Raw genomic sequence first — 15071 nt, 5'->3', positions numbered from 1 at the left:
GCTGGACCAACTTTCTTTATTTCGAAGGTTAGTCACAAAAGGATAAATGTGTTTATCTGGTGAGGAAAGCAGTGATCAAAACAGCAAGCAATGAAAGAACTGCTTTGAAAAAGGAAACAAAACAAGCTTCCTGCAGAAATAAAAGACACCGCCTGACTTAATATTTGTTGTATTTCTGGAATATGCTACCTGTCATGAAAATTACTGCCAGGAACAACAGTTCTAAAATGCTTGTAGTAACTATGAATTGACACTGCAGCTTCTACAGGCCTATTAATTGGAATGAGAAAAGGAGGAAATGATAGCTTTGCATATATAAAAAGTTATAAAAACATAATTAAAAGCAAATCTCTAATTTAAGGGCAATGAAGTCATAGTTCCCCCTCCAAAAAAAAAACCAACAACTTTTTATGCTTTGTTTAGATTTTATCAAGGGAAATGTATCAAAATGTAAAGTAGTCACAATGAAAACTGAGAGTGAAAGTGCAAAAGACATATTGAAAATAGATGAATTGTAAGTAAGCCAATTAAACCAGATTCGTTCTACTTGGCTGAAGACTTAGACAAGAAAGTGCATTTTGAAAAGACTGTGTATAATTTCTGGAGTCCTGTCAGTGCATTCCACTTAGGATACTGTGCTTTCCCCAGGACTGAAAAGATGGAGAGGAAAGGCAGGCAAAACCTGCCAAATCCAAGCAGGCTATTCCTCTGATGTTTTACTTGGTTTATAGGTGCTGCCATTGTTATGCCAGAATAGAGAACCACTAGGATTCCTGATAATATAAACAATGCAGGTGACATAAACAATATCATTGTCAATAAGAGTAAACAGTACATACAACACTGGCGGCAGGTTTCCTCTAATACACAATGCCCAATGGGAAAGACTCCAGGGTAAAGCTGGTAGCAGGCTTATACCAGGTATCTTTTCTCAATCTAGTTAAGATAGTTTTCTTTTACTTTAAACTGGTGGCTTCATGTTTTAATAATATTGCATTAAGATGTTAGGCCACTTTGGGGTTTTAAACTGAAAATGAAGATTTCTTTCCCCTGGTGGAGCAATATGTTAAAACCTTGTGCCGGCAGGATTGAAGACCAACAGGTTCAAATCCAGGGAGAGCATGGATGAGCTCCCTGTCAGCTCCAGCTTCCCATGCGGGGACATGAGAGAAGCCTCCCATGTCCCCGCATGGCGTCGCCTGGGCAACGTCCTTGCAGACAGCTAATTCTCTCACACCAGAAGTGACTTGCAGTTTCTCAAGTCGCTCCTGACATGGAAAAAAACAACTCCTCAAGTTACGAAGAAGATAGGTTCTGTAGGTTTGTTCTTAAGTAGAATTTGCTTATAAGTTGGAAGGTAAATTTTTAAGTGTGCCTGTGTGGGTGTGTGCTCTCGCTGAAATTGCTGACTAAAAGGTCGGTGGTATGAATCTAGGGGGCAGGGTGAGCGCCCGCTGTTAGTCCCAGCTTCTGCCAACCTAGCAGCTCGAAAACATACCAATGTGAGTAGATCAATAGATACCGCTCCTGCAGGAAGGTAATGATGCTTCATGCAGTCATGCCGGTCACATGACCTTGGAGGCATCTACAGACAATGCCGGTTATTTGGCTTAGAAATGGAGATGAGCACCACCCCCTAGAGTTGGACATGACTGGACTTAATGTCAGGGGAAAACCTTTACCATATATATCTTTACCATATATATATCTACACACATAAGCATTGGATAGCATAGGAAAAAAATAACATTCTTGTTTGATTTGCTGTCTGTACCCATTCAGAGATTTTACCAAAGTTTCTGTCTATGTAATAATTGGATTTTGAAATATTTGGCTTGCTGTGTACACAAGCATTGGTGAGAAAGTTTCAGTGGAGATACCTTTCCCTCATGAGAACTCTTTCAGGAGTTAATTTCCCTTCTTAGGGACAGTTTCCTCTCCATGTTTTCTCACTCCTGTTCTTAACTACGAGTCATTTATAAGCTGGATGTTTGTAACTTGAGGACTGCATGTAAAGTCATCCCTCCACATTGTAGTTTTGCAGATTTGATTATTCAATGAGGCAATCCCAGCACCCCACACACCATCTCAGTGGAAGCAAAGCTTCCCCATCACATATGGGGAAGCATAGCTAAGCAGCTTGTCCCCACACTGGCCCTGTGGTTTCCAATGTGTTCTGGGCACTGTGTCATAGAATGCTTGGACTCCAGTGAATTGACAGGGCCCTGCTGGAAGTGAGTCTGCATTGTGTGATGGGCAGTGTGGAACTCTGTCAAGCAGCTGAGCTGCAAGCATCCTAGGATGCTTGCAGCCTATCGTGTGATGAAGTTCTTAAACATGGGGCTATAAAAATGTAAGGTCCTCTATTCTATTAATGTGGATCCAAGGATTATCTAGAGTTTGCTCCACTATCTATAAAATAAGAAATATCTATCCCTGAAATTTGAAGCAAACCCTTATATGGTAGTGGTGAATGACATAAAAACTATGTCAAGATTGTTGCGCAGCATCGGATTTTACCCAGCGTCCAAAGTCCAAATGCAATAGACTCACAGACAAGAAGAAAGATGAACAGAAAAATCTTTACTCAGCAGAGATGAAACATAAACTTGCAATGCTGCATACAAAAATCAAACAGTGCAAGAAACTTACATAGTCCTTGTAAGTAACGCAAAATAAAGCATCTTCATCTTAAATCAAATGAGAGAGCAAACATAAACCTTGGGTAAATAGCTATTCCACCATAGCATCCTTCAAGCCTCTCCATGCTGCTCCCCACAGCAAAACCTTTGAGCATAGATCTCCACATAGAAAAAGCTCTCCAAAAGCTTTCCAACACCTACACCTACACTGTATTCTAAAAAAAACCCATACAGATATACCCCATTGGGTGTGGTCCAAGCTTGCTGGTTGACCTACATTATCAGCTGTACATAATGACCATCATAAGGTTTTACTTTAACACACACACACACACACTTGGTCCTGGTATGACTTACCACAACAAAGATTATGCACATTAATGCATTTAGATATAAACTGGCTTTCTTTTACATGGGTGAAGATAGTAGGTGGGGAGAGATTGTTCAGTATTTTAGAAACATAGTGAGACCTGTTACCATTTCTTAAATATGCCTCAATGTTTTAAGATATCATAACAAACTGCAAAAAAAGTAACAAGTTCTGTTAATGGGCAAATATACTATATAAGAGGGTATACTGGAAAACATATTCAAGCAGAGTAATTAAAAATTGATTGAGGAACATAAAGAGAAGAACCGCACCCCTAAGAACAGTGTAAGAAGAAATACCCAATTTCTTCCCACATTTTCTTCTTCAAAATGGCAACAGCTTATACAAGCAAAGGAATATTTTTACTTGGCAAGCAGTAAAGACATTGCATTCACCTTCCTCTGCCTCCTCACTTTCACCTTTCACTGCCTGTGATAAGTACCAGCCAAGGCACTTACTCATCCTAACTGCCGGGAATGAATTACAGAAGGGTGTGTAAGTGGCTGTGCAGCCTGTAAGCCTACTGCTCCATTACTGTTCTGTTACCAGTCTTTGAGTGAGCATCAAGGTCATTCATTCCATTTAGAAATGTAAGAGAGCTTGAAAATCCTACAAGTTCCATATAACTTGTTCATCTCTGCTATAATGCAGAAGGACTAACATGTACAATCAACTGTTCCTCTCATTTTTTAAAAAAATCAGATATGGGCAACAAATAAGCAAACTACCTATTTGGAATCAGTTCAGAATGAACCCCTTCTGTTGTTCCTGTCTAGCTTTTGTTTCTTAGAAAGGTATGATTCCTTTGAAACATGCCAATTGCTGTAGCCTGGTCAGATTCTGAGTGCTCAGAAGATGAGGAAGGGGATGCTTTAATAGATTTAAAGGGCTCAGAGGAGGATAGAAGTGGCCTGGAGAGAGTTGTTTTGGAATCTCCTGGCAGTTCCCATGAGACTGGAGAAAGTGGTATCAGTTCTCATGAGAACCAGAAGTGCAGGCTGAGAGAAATGTGGAGACAAATGTTCGTCCAGGTCAAGGGTGCTTGGAAATTAGGAGACTGAGTATGCAACAAAGACAGACTCGTTTTTCCCAGAGGTTTAGAGATAAGGAGAGGAAAAGCAGGTGTGTGAGGAATGATGTAATGGGAGGGTCTGAGGCCCTTTAAAGTGGTTCCTGCTGGTACAATGCTTTGTGAGAGCAACACTGTATTCAGGTGAACAGTTTTTCGTTCTTGGCTCTACGTTTTTGGAATTCATGTACTCAAGTTTCAGAGTTTGTTCCTGTTTCTAGTTCTTGTGTGACATAGGTTGCTTGCCTTGGATTGCTTGCCTTGGATTTCCCCCCACCCCCCTATGAAGGCCTGTTTCTTTGACCCCATTTTTATGAGCTCTTCCTCACAAATAATCTGCTCCATTCCTATCTCTCCCTGAGTTTTTAGTATTTTATCTTGTACATGTGGTCTGCTCACTGTCACTGTGATTGTGAATTTTTATTGTATTTTATATTGTTTACTCTATTCTCGTGTTTTATGTATTTTATTTTGTTGTTGTGTTATGCCTTGGTTTTATTTTATTTTGTTAGACTAAGCCACCCCGAGTCCCGGTTGGGGAGATGGTGGCGGGGTATAAATAAATATTATTATTATTATTATTATTATTATTATTATTATATTCATGCTATCATGTTTATGGATATTTCTGTTGATTGATTCTTGAGACTGTATTTTGAAAGGATTTTGGACTCTTGGCTATCTTGGAAATAACTTTTGGAACTTTGATTCTCCTTTTGGGATTGGCTTATTTTTATATACTCTTCTTTAAATAAACTTTTACTTACTGGATTATCTGGACAGAGTGTGGTTTGTGCTGAAAAGTGTTTCAGGGCTCTAGAGCAGCACTAATCTCATTGCAGGGGCTGTTTCCAGGAATTACATAGGTGGTATTATATAGCAGGGATTCAAATCATGTAATTATCTAGATGTTGTGGGACTACAATTCAGCACAGCCAAGAGAGCCAGTGCTGAGTAATGTTGGAAGTTGCAGTCCTATGATATTTGGAGGGCTGCATAGCTCTCATTTCCTGTGTCACGGCATATGCTTCACATCAGATTTCTACATGGGACGTTCTGTTTCTAGCACTTTCTTAATAAATTGTGATTCCTATTTGCCTTTTAGAGATAGATGTTTTTTTGATATTCACACATTCAACACAAATACAAATGCAATTGAGAGTATTAGCTTTTCAGCATACTTTCTTCAGTAAAGTAAAAAAGGTGCAGAGAGCAGTTGCACTTTGCCACCTGCATAAAAACAGGGAAATGCAGGCTCGGAAAACGCTGGTGTACTGTTTTCATCCAGCTTGTTAGACTGGTTACAGATTTTTCAGGAGTTTGGGTAAAACTCTATTGTAATTACTTAACCAACACAGATGCTTTCAGATGCCAGTGCAATACTTTTTGTTGCAGCATCAATGGCAACAGCATCGAGAAGAAGAAAAGAGGTCTCAGCGATGTACAGAAGCAAGAAAGATAAGGCAGTGATCCTTGGAGCTGAAAATAATTCAATCCTTGGGATGAAAATAAACTGTCATAAATCCATGAAAATGTCCCCAATGCAGTGCAATGCTGAAAAGTCTGCTATGGGCAGTACTCCTTCTTGTAAGGAATACAGAAGAAAACATTAGAAAAATGCATGGAGAAAGAAAAGTACTTTTCATAAAGCAAGATCCACTCTAAAAAGAGTTTATTAAAAAGAGAGAAAGAACTTGTTTCCTTCCACTAGGCAGAAGAAGCCAAATGAAAACAATATTAAGCTGTCTATTACTCTGTTATGCCCCCAGAGCCATCGAGCTCAGGGACAAAAGCTGTCAAAATGAGGAATAGTCAGGGATAAAATACTATGAATTGACCAGTGGCTAACCTCTAGCTCTCTAAGAAAATGCTGCAGCCTATTTTGCAAGAAATCACTCTCTTAGGCTGAATCTACACTGCTATATAATCCAGTTTCAGAATGCAGATTCGCTGCATTGGACTGGATTAGATCGCTGTGTAGATTCAGCCTCAGTTGTCCTTGGTAGATAACAGTAAATTCAAAGTGACAAGGAAAGAAGCTTAGTATGAGTTGGCCTTCATTTATTATTTGGGATTAATCCACTATCTTTATCAAGTGCTTTACATCATTTTTTTATTCAGAAGTATATGTGTGAGTGTCCTTCCATCCATATTGGGTTTGCCATATATGGTGGTGGTTATCAAACCACATCTACCTTCTATAGTCTTTTTCCCCAGTTGGGTTCTTTAAAAAAATGGGAAACACATTGGTGCTTATGTGTGTTGATTTAAGGAGTTTCACCAATATGTGGTGAGCTTGATTAAGATCACATTTGGTAGCATTTGATGCCTTTCTGATAGAATACAGCTATCCCTCACCATAGTACAAATAGCTAGCCAAAGAATTAGAGCATTCATGTAAATAACAGGAATTTTATTATATTCTAAAAAAGAAGTGATAGGAATGTGGCCAGTCTATAGCTTTAATTTATGAGAATGAACCTGATGTGTCTAAGTAAAATAAGTGTTTGAACGGTTCTTTTAAGAAAAGTGATCAAATACTCTCTGTTTGTATACACATGGAGGCCAATATCCAACTTTGAAGTTTAGCTAGTGGGAGAAAAAGAATAGAAACACAGTAACAAAACAGTGAGACTGATAAGTTCAACAAAGTTCTTTATTTGGGCTTAAATCTTCAAACAAATGAATTAAACACTTTATAACCTTGGAAAACCGGTAGCTTCCTCAATCTGCCAACAAGGGGCAGGCAACTGGTGATAAACTGTTCCTTTCTTCTTTAGGGAAATCTTTTAATCCCTCCCTTGGCAATCTCTCTTTACCTTACTGGCATGAGGCCCCTATTCCCGGCCCCAAACTGCTTTATGGATAGCCCGAGTGGTCCCTTACCAAGCAAGGTTCCTGTAGATCTGCCAAGCTGAAAGGTGTCCTTTAGTTTCTCCACAAAGGCTGTAGGAACTATTTCTTTACTCCCCAGCAGAGCTGTGGATCTATTTCACAAAACCCCCAGCAAAAGCTGTGAGAAGTGTGAGAGAGACCCACACGTTCTGCTGTTAGGCTCCAAAACAGTGAGACTGAACAAAGGTCTTCCTTTGCCTCCAAAACTCTGGGAAAAGGGGCGGGTCTAAAGATTCTAACGATGATTGCCAAGTTGTTGGCCCTATGATTGCAACCTGAGGGAAGCTACCTTATTGCAAAATGCATGGCTTAAATAGATTCATGCAAACTAGCAGTGCAAGAAAAGGAAATAAAATCTCCTGGCACTGCCATGCCAGCACACTAGTCACTAAAGCTTTGCATAAGGAACAGAGCATTGTATTTGGCAGTACGCTTGCACTTTACCTGAGAGCTTCATAGTTTGGCTACCTGGCAAAAACCAACAAAACAAAACGCTAAAACACTATTAAAGAAAATATAAACCAACTGCCTGTTTTCAAATGAGTAGCTCGAAAAAGTGGCATGTAGCATAATGTGAAAATGTGGGCAAGATTTATTGAAAACCCATTTATCTGAAACATCATGGCTTAATTTAGCCTCATTAGCACACTAATTTGTTTCAGGTTACAAAAAGTGCTGGATCAATTTAAGCTGAAAGTAAAGTGGAATGGTATGCAAATTGCTGCGCTAGATGAAAATGTTTTAATTTGTTTAGGAAATTTGAATTATGATTGGAAACCTAGGTGCTATTTTTAAAAGATTTCCAACATTGTAATTAAGAATGCATTCATTCAGGTAGCCACACCAACTTTTAAAAATATGTACACATAATTTTATAAAAATCTAGTCCATGGTTTATAAACCATATTGTATGTATATACTATGTACCATTGTATTTCTTATATTGAACGGATGTAGAACAGCAATATGAACAACAATTTGTTTGATTATTATCTCTCAGCCTGACAGTTCTCTTTTTAATAAAGCTTTTAATGTGTATGGCTTAAAGCTGGGTGCGGTGAAGTTAAGTTACAATTAAAAACAATGTGCAGAGGGATCTTGCAGCACTTCAGAGATTGAGAGAATGAAGTTGATAGAATAAGATTTTGTAGACTTACAGTCTGAAGAAGTAGACTCAGGACCTCCTCACACTGAGGTCCTCAAGCTGAGGGACAGTAGGGGCATCAGTGAGGCAGTGGGGCAAATCCAGTGGGTACCGGGGAACCATTGTCCCACACCCTTCATCGCCTCCTTCCCCATTTCATGGGGGAAATTGTCGCTGCCCAGCTTCTCCCTGCACTTTTCCTGGCTTAGCTAATGAGAACATGGGAAGTCTCTTGTTTTCTCTGGGCTCCATCCTAGGAAGCTTATAGTACAGAGTGAGGACACAGCCCCACCGGAAGTAGCCCTGCATCATGTGATGGGCTCTGTTGGGCTCCATCCTGGAAGCATCCTAGGACAAAGCCCAAACCTCATGTGATGAGGTCCTTAGGATGAATCTACAGAAGTAAAAAAAAAAACAACCCTACAATATTGTCCTGAAGCTGGTGATAGCAGTATTCACAATACATTGCAACTTCCAGCAAGCAATTTTATTGCTCAATCCAAACGTGCTCCAGAGTAAAAGTTGGGGGATACGCCAAGGTTTGTAAGAAACTCAGGAGTATCCTTGGCTTGAGGCTATGTGGACAGCTGGGTCAGCTCCATTTCAGCTTGATCCATTTCCACATGAACCCACTGCACTCTTTCCCTGTGTTGATCAGTAAAAGGAAGGGAATGGGTTGTCTTCCTGTGGCCTCTGCACTCCTCACCAGGCAGCAATTCTGGGAGAGCCTGGCTGTCACCTGTCATATCTGCTGAGGTCATAACCCAGGTGTCTAACCATGTGATCAACAAGGATGAGACTGCTCTACCCGTCCATGTTAATTTCACAAGACCTCCGTTATGACATCAGTAGATGTGACAGGTGATTGTCAGGCTCTTCCAGAGCTGTTGGTTGGTGAGGAGTGGAAGCTGCAACATGAGGTAAAGGGGATGGGCAAGAAAGGCAGGACAATCTGGACACATGGCCCCAGATTCAGCAGGTATAATGCTAGATCTGGGACAACTTCAGGGCACAAATGCCCTAGATTATGTTGCCCTGTGTAGACATACCAAACATCTACAAAGCTTATGCTACCAACTCCATTCTCACATTCTACTACAAGGCCTCTTTGTGCATTCATATTCCAAACAAGCACAGCTATTTCTTTAATCTCTACCCTGGTTGTTTAGATGCCCAGTGAAAGCACCTTGGTTAATTATTTAGATCTCCATATCTCTTTAACGGGGGTGAGCAATGCCCGAGGAAATAAAATCATTAGTGTAATATACTTAAAGACCTTCATATTACAGGAGCATAATCTCATTAAAATATGTTTATTTTAGAAATTCTGAAACACAAATTATGAGCATCCAATGAATGTCTGACTAGTGAACTTGCTTCAACTATGAAGGGAATAAACAAAGGAAAGGATAAACAAAACAAAACAAAATGAATTATCATCAAGTGTATTTACATATAGCTATATGAAATCCAGCAGCATTTCTCATCATCTTTACATATTGGCTTATTGCCAGGGTATAATCTTTCTTACCCAAGTTATACTTCTGTAACTTTGATACCACTGTGTAAGTCCACTAAGAATTTCCCTCGTTTAAACAAATCATAATTCTAAGTCACAATTCTCACTCAAAATGATCTAGTTGTAATTTAAACTGTAATGATTTTTTAAAATTCTTAATTGATAAAACGATGATGAAAAACTGACAAAGTGTATAGAGCATAAAATATTCCTCCTCTTGAGAGACACAATGTTTAGATTTAGTCTACACTACATTGCACAAGATGACATTTATTAATTCTCAATGTTGAAAAATGTAAAGGTCGAACATGAAATGAAGTATGCACTTTATCATCATCTAAGGAACCAAATGTCACATAATTGTGTGGCATGAACTAATTCTCTAAGATGAATGAGAAATTATACTCCAGCGTCTTGCAAGCATTGCTAAATGGTATGCTTCAAGGTGTCTTTTTTCAAGATGAATTTCACAAACATTAGCTTTGTCTTGAAAGAATATTAGCAAATGATGCAGATTAATGCTCTCCAGTTCTATAAATATAGGCAATAATTCTAGAGAAATCGAAAATGTATTCAGAATTGCAGAACAGCCTGGAAAATGTTGTTAATAAAGTGCACATTTCACATGGAAAAAATAAAACTTTCTGCAGAAACTGAGCAAGTGTTGTAAAAACATTAGTGCAATCCCCTCCCTGGTTACATCAGTCTGAAGGTACTATTTATTTTAAAATAATTAAGAATCACAATATTGGTTCTTCTATGTGTTTAGAACTCAACATACTAGTTAACATATTTTTGAAATGCAATCATAGCACATGACCTATGCCACATTATTTTAGAAATAAAGTGACTGTAAACATATGGACCTGGCAGGTCTGCAGATATTTTCCTGGACAGTCTAGGACAGAAGCTTCAGCAGAAACAAATTTTCTGATGACATCTATATCTAAAAGCTGTTCTGAATGGTGAAGGTAAGAAAATACAATTGATTTGTTCTTTCTTATCTCATGCTTCCCATTCAAGAATATGCAAACTCAAATGCAGAGATGAGGAAAGACAGGAAAGTGGAACTGCATATCACTGAAGGATAATCCACAGTTTTTCTTATTTCTAGAGTGTTAGAAGTGCCTGCCATGCATTCTCAGTTTTCATTACAAACAATACGGGTACAGTATTATCCCTGTAAAGAGTAGAGACATCACACTGGCAACAAAGATCCGTATAGTCAAAGCCATGGTATTCCCTGTAGTAACCTACAGATGTGAGAGCTGGACCTTAGGGAAGGCTGAGCAAAGGAAGATAGATGCTTTTGAACTGTGGTGTTGGAGGAAAGTGCTGAGAGTGCCTTGGACTGCGAGAAGATCCAACCAGTCCATCCTCCAGGAAATAAAGCCCGACTGCTCACTGGAGGGAAGGATACTAGAGACAAAGTTGAAGTACTTTGGCCACATCATGAGGAGACAGCAAAGCCTAGAGAAGACAATTATGCTGGGGAAAGTGGACGGTAAAAAGAAGAGGGGCCGACCAAGGGCAAGATGGATGGATGGCATCCTTGAAGTGACTGGACTGACCTTGAAGGAGCTGGGGGTGGTGACGGCCGACAGGGAGCTCTGGTGTGGGCTGGTCCATGAGGTCATGAAGAGTCGGAGACGACTGAACGAATGAACAACAACAATTATCCCTGTATTTTAAATCATGTAGGGTATGCTATTTTTCCTAAGGGGAAAAAAAAGAGAAAAATGCAGATGTTTGAATGAATGCATCAGAAGGATGAGGCAGTGCAAAATGAACACACAGACATACCTCAATTAACATAGCTCTAGCTGAAAGTTTTTGTGTGTGTTCTGTTCACAGTATTGGCATTGGAGGGATGATGATGGAGGGCTAGAGATTGCAGCAGCATGTATGCAGTAAGCAAGGCAATAAAGCTTGATGACCTGAGAAAGAATGGGATCTTGCTCTAAATGATCCTACTTTAGCTGTAGGATCATTTTACATTACCACATGTAAAGAGCAAAAGAAAAAGGTGAAGCAGATAAGCTTGATTCAGCAGCAACCCTGGGATGCTGAAAAAGCATAGATATATAAGCCTTGCTATCAGAATGGAAATGATAAAAATGGAGGCTGTTGAAAGACAATGAATTATCCTGGGATGCATTTTGGAAAAAGCTTTTAAGTGGTCTCTAGAAGATCTAGGATTTTGATTACTTATACAAGGTTTATCTAACCTGTTTATTGAAATTCATAATGTGCATAATGTTAGTTTGGAATATAAACTTTGCTGAAACATGTTAGACATGTTTTTGTGGTGTTGGAACCTATCTTTCCATTCCTTCCTCTAGTACCAAAGTTTCTGTTAACACATCTACTTTGTTAACATTGCAGTTGAGAAGTAGAGATTAAGAGAATAAATAATTACTTAAAATCACAAACTATGTTTAAGTATAGCTTACAGCCTAAGCCTTTGGCTGGTTATTCGGAAACAAGCGCCACTGGGACGCTGGCTACATGGACACACAAAACTGTACTCACCTCATACTGATTCATGGTGATTCACATCCCAACTGGTTTTTCGGCTCTTAAAACATTTTAAAAAGAACTGCCTTTTGCGCCATGTTTTGGCCAAAGATTCAAATGAGTTCGCATATATATTCAAGGGCATGGCAATGGGGGGAAGCAAAGTGGCCACTGCTGTGTGGTCATCAATAGTGTGAATGGGAGGCCTTTTTCACAAGCAAGTTCATATTGAGGTGACTTCGCCCAGGGACATGTGTGGCTACTTAAGATTACATCATGTGATGTGATTACTACGTGTGGCACTAGAGGGGCAAACATAGAGTCCATGAGAATCCAGGAAATACAGGGTGAATGAGTGTTTTCCAGGTGCAAACATAGCCCACGTTTTATGGGGATGATGCCCAAATGATGGTGTATTGAATTGTAATTATTCATTAAATCACAGCAACAAACTATCCTGAAACCTTTCTCCTACTTTTTTGTGCATCTATAGTGGCTGTTAAAAGAACAGGAAAAAAATCTAATGATAAAAACTTCAAATATCTCATTTTTGTGATGTTTTGCTCTGTTTATAAGTGTTGATATGTACTATGTATGCCTGGTGATTTAACATCCAATGTGATACTATATGTGTTATAAACATACTGGCTACAGTAACAGATGGCTTAGTTTAGTCCCATTGATATCACTGAAATGTACCCTGTGCAGGGCTGCCTTTGGAAAGTATTTGAAAACTTCTATTGGCCCAAAGAGCTGCTGCCAGATTATTAACTGAGCTGGCTACTTATTAATGAAGAGCTCTACTGACTGACAGTCTTTTTCTGGGCACAATTCAAAGTGCTGGTGATGACCTAAAAAGCCCTATATGGCTTGGGTCCAAGCAACTTGAAAACATCAGGGGGGGGGGGGGGAGGGTCCTGCGCTCTGTCCATCTTCTCAAGCTTGTTTGGTGCGAAGACGGGAAAGGGCTTCCTAGATGGCTTCTCCAGACTTCTTGAAATGTCCCCCTAGAGAGGTCAACATTCCCATCCTTGCATTCTCCCCATCAGTAAGTTGACATATTCTTATGTTGACAGGCTTCCTAAAAACTGACTTAAGATAGGATTTTAATAGTATGGTGTGCTGTTTTATAACCTTTTGATGGTTTGACCCTTATCTTGCTTCATATCTTGCTTTTTCTTTCTAAAAAGGGACCCAAGGTGGCCAATTAATGAATTAGACTATGTAACAAAATTTGAAAAAAAAATCTGATCCTGGTTTGAAACTGTTATTTCCGTTTAATTGTGTGGTACAGTGTTCCCTTGCTACTTCGCAGTTCACTTTTTGTGGTCTCGCCGTTTCCCTTCCTTGTTACTCACCGGGCTGAGTCCTGGTTCTGCCACTGGGATGCAAAGGCAGAAGCAGCGGCAGAAGCAGGAGCCTGGCTGCCTCTTCCAGGCTCCTGCTTCTGCCGCTGCTTCTGCCTTTGTGGATCTCTCTCCCTTGCTTGCTCACACACCCGTCCTCCCTCGCTCACTCACTACTCACTGAGTCGAGTCCTGGTTCTGCCACCGGGACCCAGCCTAGTGAGTAGCGAGCAAGCAAGCAAGGGTGAGTGAGTGAGCGAGCGAACTATGGAGGGCTGCAAAGGCAGAAGCAGCAGCAGAAGCAGGAGGCTGGAAGAGGTGGCCAGGCTCCTGCTTCTGCTGCCACTGCTGCCCTTGCCACCCTCACTCGCTCACTCACCCGCCCTCCCTTGCTTGCTCACTCACAGAATCAGGACTCAGCCTGGTGAGTAGCAAGTGAGGGGGTGGGTGGGTGAGTGAACAAGCGAGAAGGGTAGCAAAAGTAGCTGCAGAAGCAGGAGCCTGGCTGCCTCTTCCAGGCTCCTGCTTCTGCTACTGCTGCTATCTTCCCTCGCTCACTCACTCATTCACCAGGATGGATCTCAGTGGCAGAACCAGGACTCTGCCCAGTGAGTGAGCGAGCGATGGAGGAAAGGGTGAGGGAGCGAGTGAGGGAGGGCGGCAAAGGTGGCGATGGATAATACGGAGTGTCGGATAAGCAGAAGTCGGGCTCTACTGTATATAGTGTCCCTACTTTGTGGATTTTCACTTTTTGCGGGTGATCCTGGAATGTAACACCCGCAATAAGTAAGGGAACACTTTATTTATTTTAAAAGTAGTTTTTATACACCAGAAACTTCATTTTTGTGGCTGCCATAAACTATGTTGAATTGGTTGTGACTCTGTGAGATATTAATTGAAAACTAGAGCAAAATGTGCTGCAGGATGTCCCACCAAAACAAAGTTTTGGCAGTTTAGTAAACTTTTCCCATGTTTTTATGGTAGAACTGATTAGAAAACAACATTTATAAACCAATCACAGTGCTCTGTGAGGGGGAAAATGTTGGCTTTGTGTATGTTAGGCCGGGGGGGGGGGGGGGGAGAAAGGAAGGGTGGGTTGACACGACAGTTGGAGTGAGTCTGTTAGTGTATGAAAGTTCAACAGAGGAGAGTCAGCATTGTTTCATTTATTTTGTCTTATTTTGTGGTACATTTAAACAGAAATATTTTGGTGGATATGGTTGTTCATTTTCAACATATGACAACCTTAAGGTAAACGGGGTTTTCTTGGCAAGATTTATTCAGAAGTTGTTTTCTTATACCTTCTTCTGAGGCTGATGAGAGAGTGACTTGCCCATGTTCACTCCATGGGTTTCTAAGGTAGAACAGGGATTCAAACCCTGGCCTCCAAAGTCATAGTTTAGCACTTAAACCATTATGTCACATTTGTGTGTAGTGTCATCGGCATGTTTTGATAAATAAAAAATGATAAATACCGCTCAATCAATATGGTGTCATCTGCATATTTTTGATGCCTCCTTTCTCTGAGTCTAATCCCACTTTCCATATGATATTATATATATATATATA

General features: G+C 40.2%; 1 protein-coding gene across 9 annotated transcripts in view; it reads right to left on the bottom strand.

The window, feature by feature from the left end:
• CTNND2 (catenin delta 2) overlaps positions 1–15071 on the bottom strand; it is a 623732-nt gene that overhangs the window by 126483 nt on the left and 482178 nt on the right. The window lies entirely within an intron of this gene.

Source organism: Anolis sagrei, chromosome 4 (assembly GCF_037176765.1).
Source record: "Anolis sagrei isolate rAnoSag1 chromosome 4, rAnoSag1.mat, whole genome shotgun sequence".
Taxonomy (NCBI): domain Eukaryota; kingdom Metazoa; phylum Chordata; class Lepidosauria; order Squamata; family Dactyloidae; genus Anolis; species Anolis sagrei.
The sequence above is the reverse complement of the archived record's forward strand: the minus strand, read 5'-3'. Positions and strand labels throughout refer to the sequence as shown.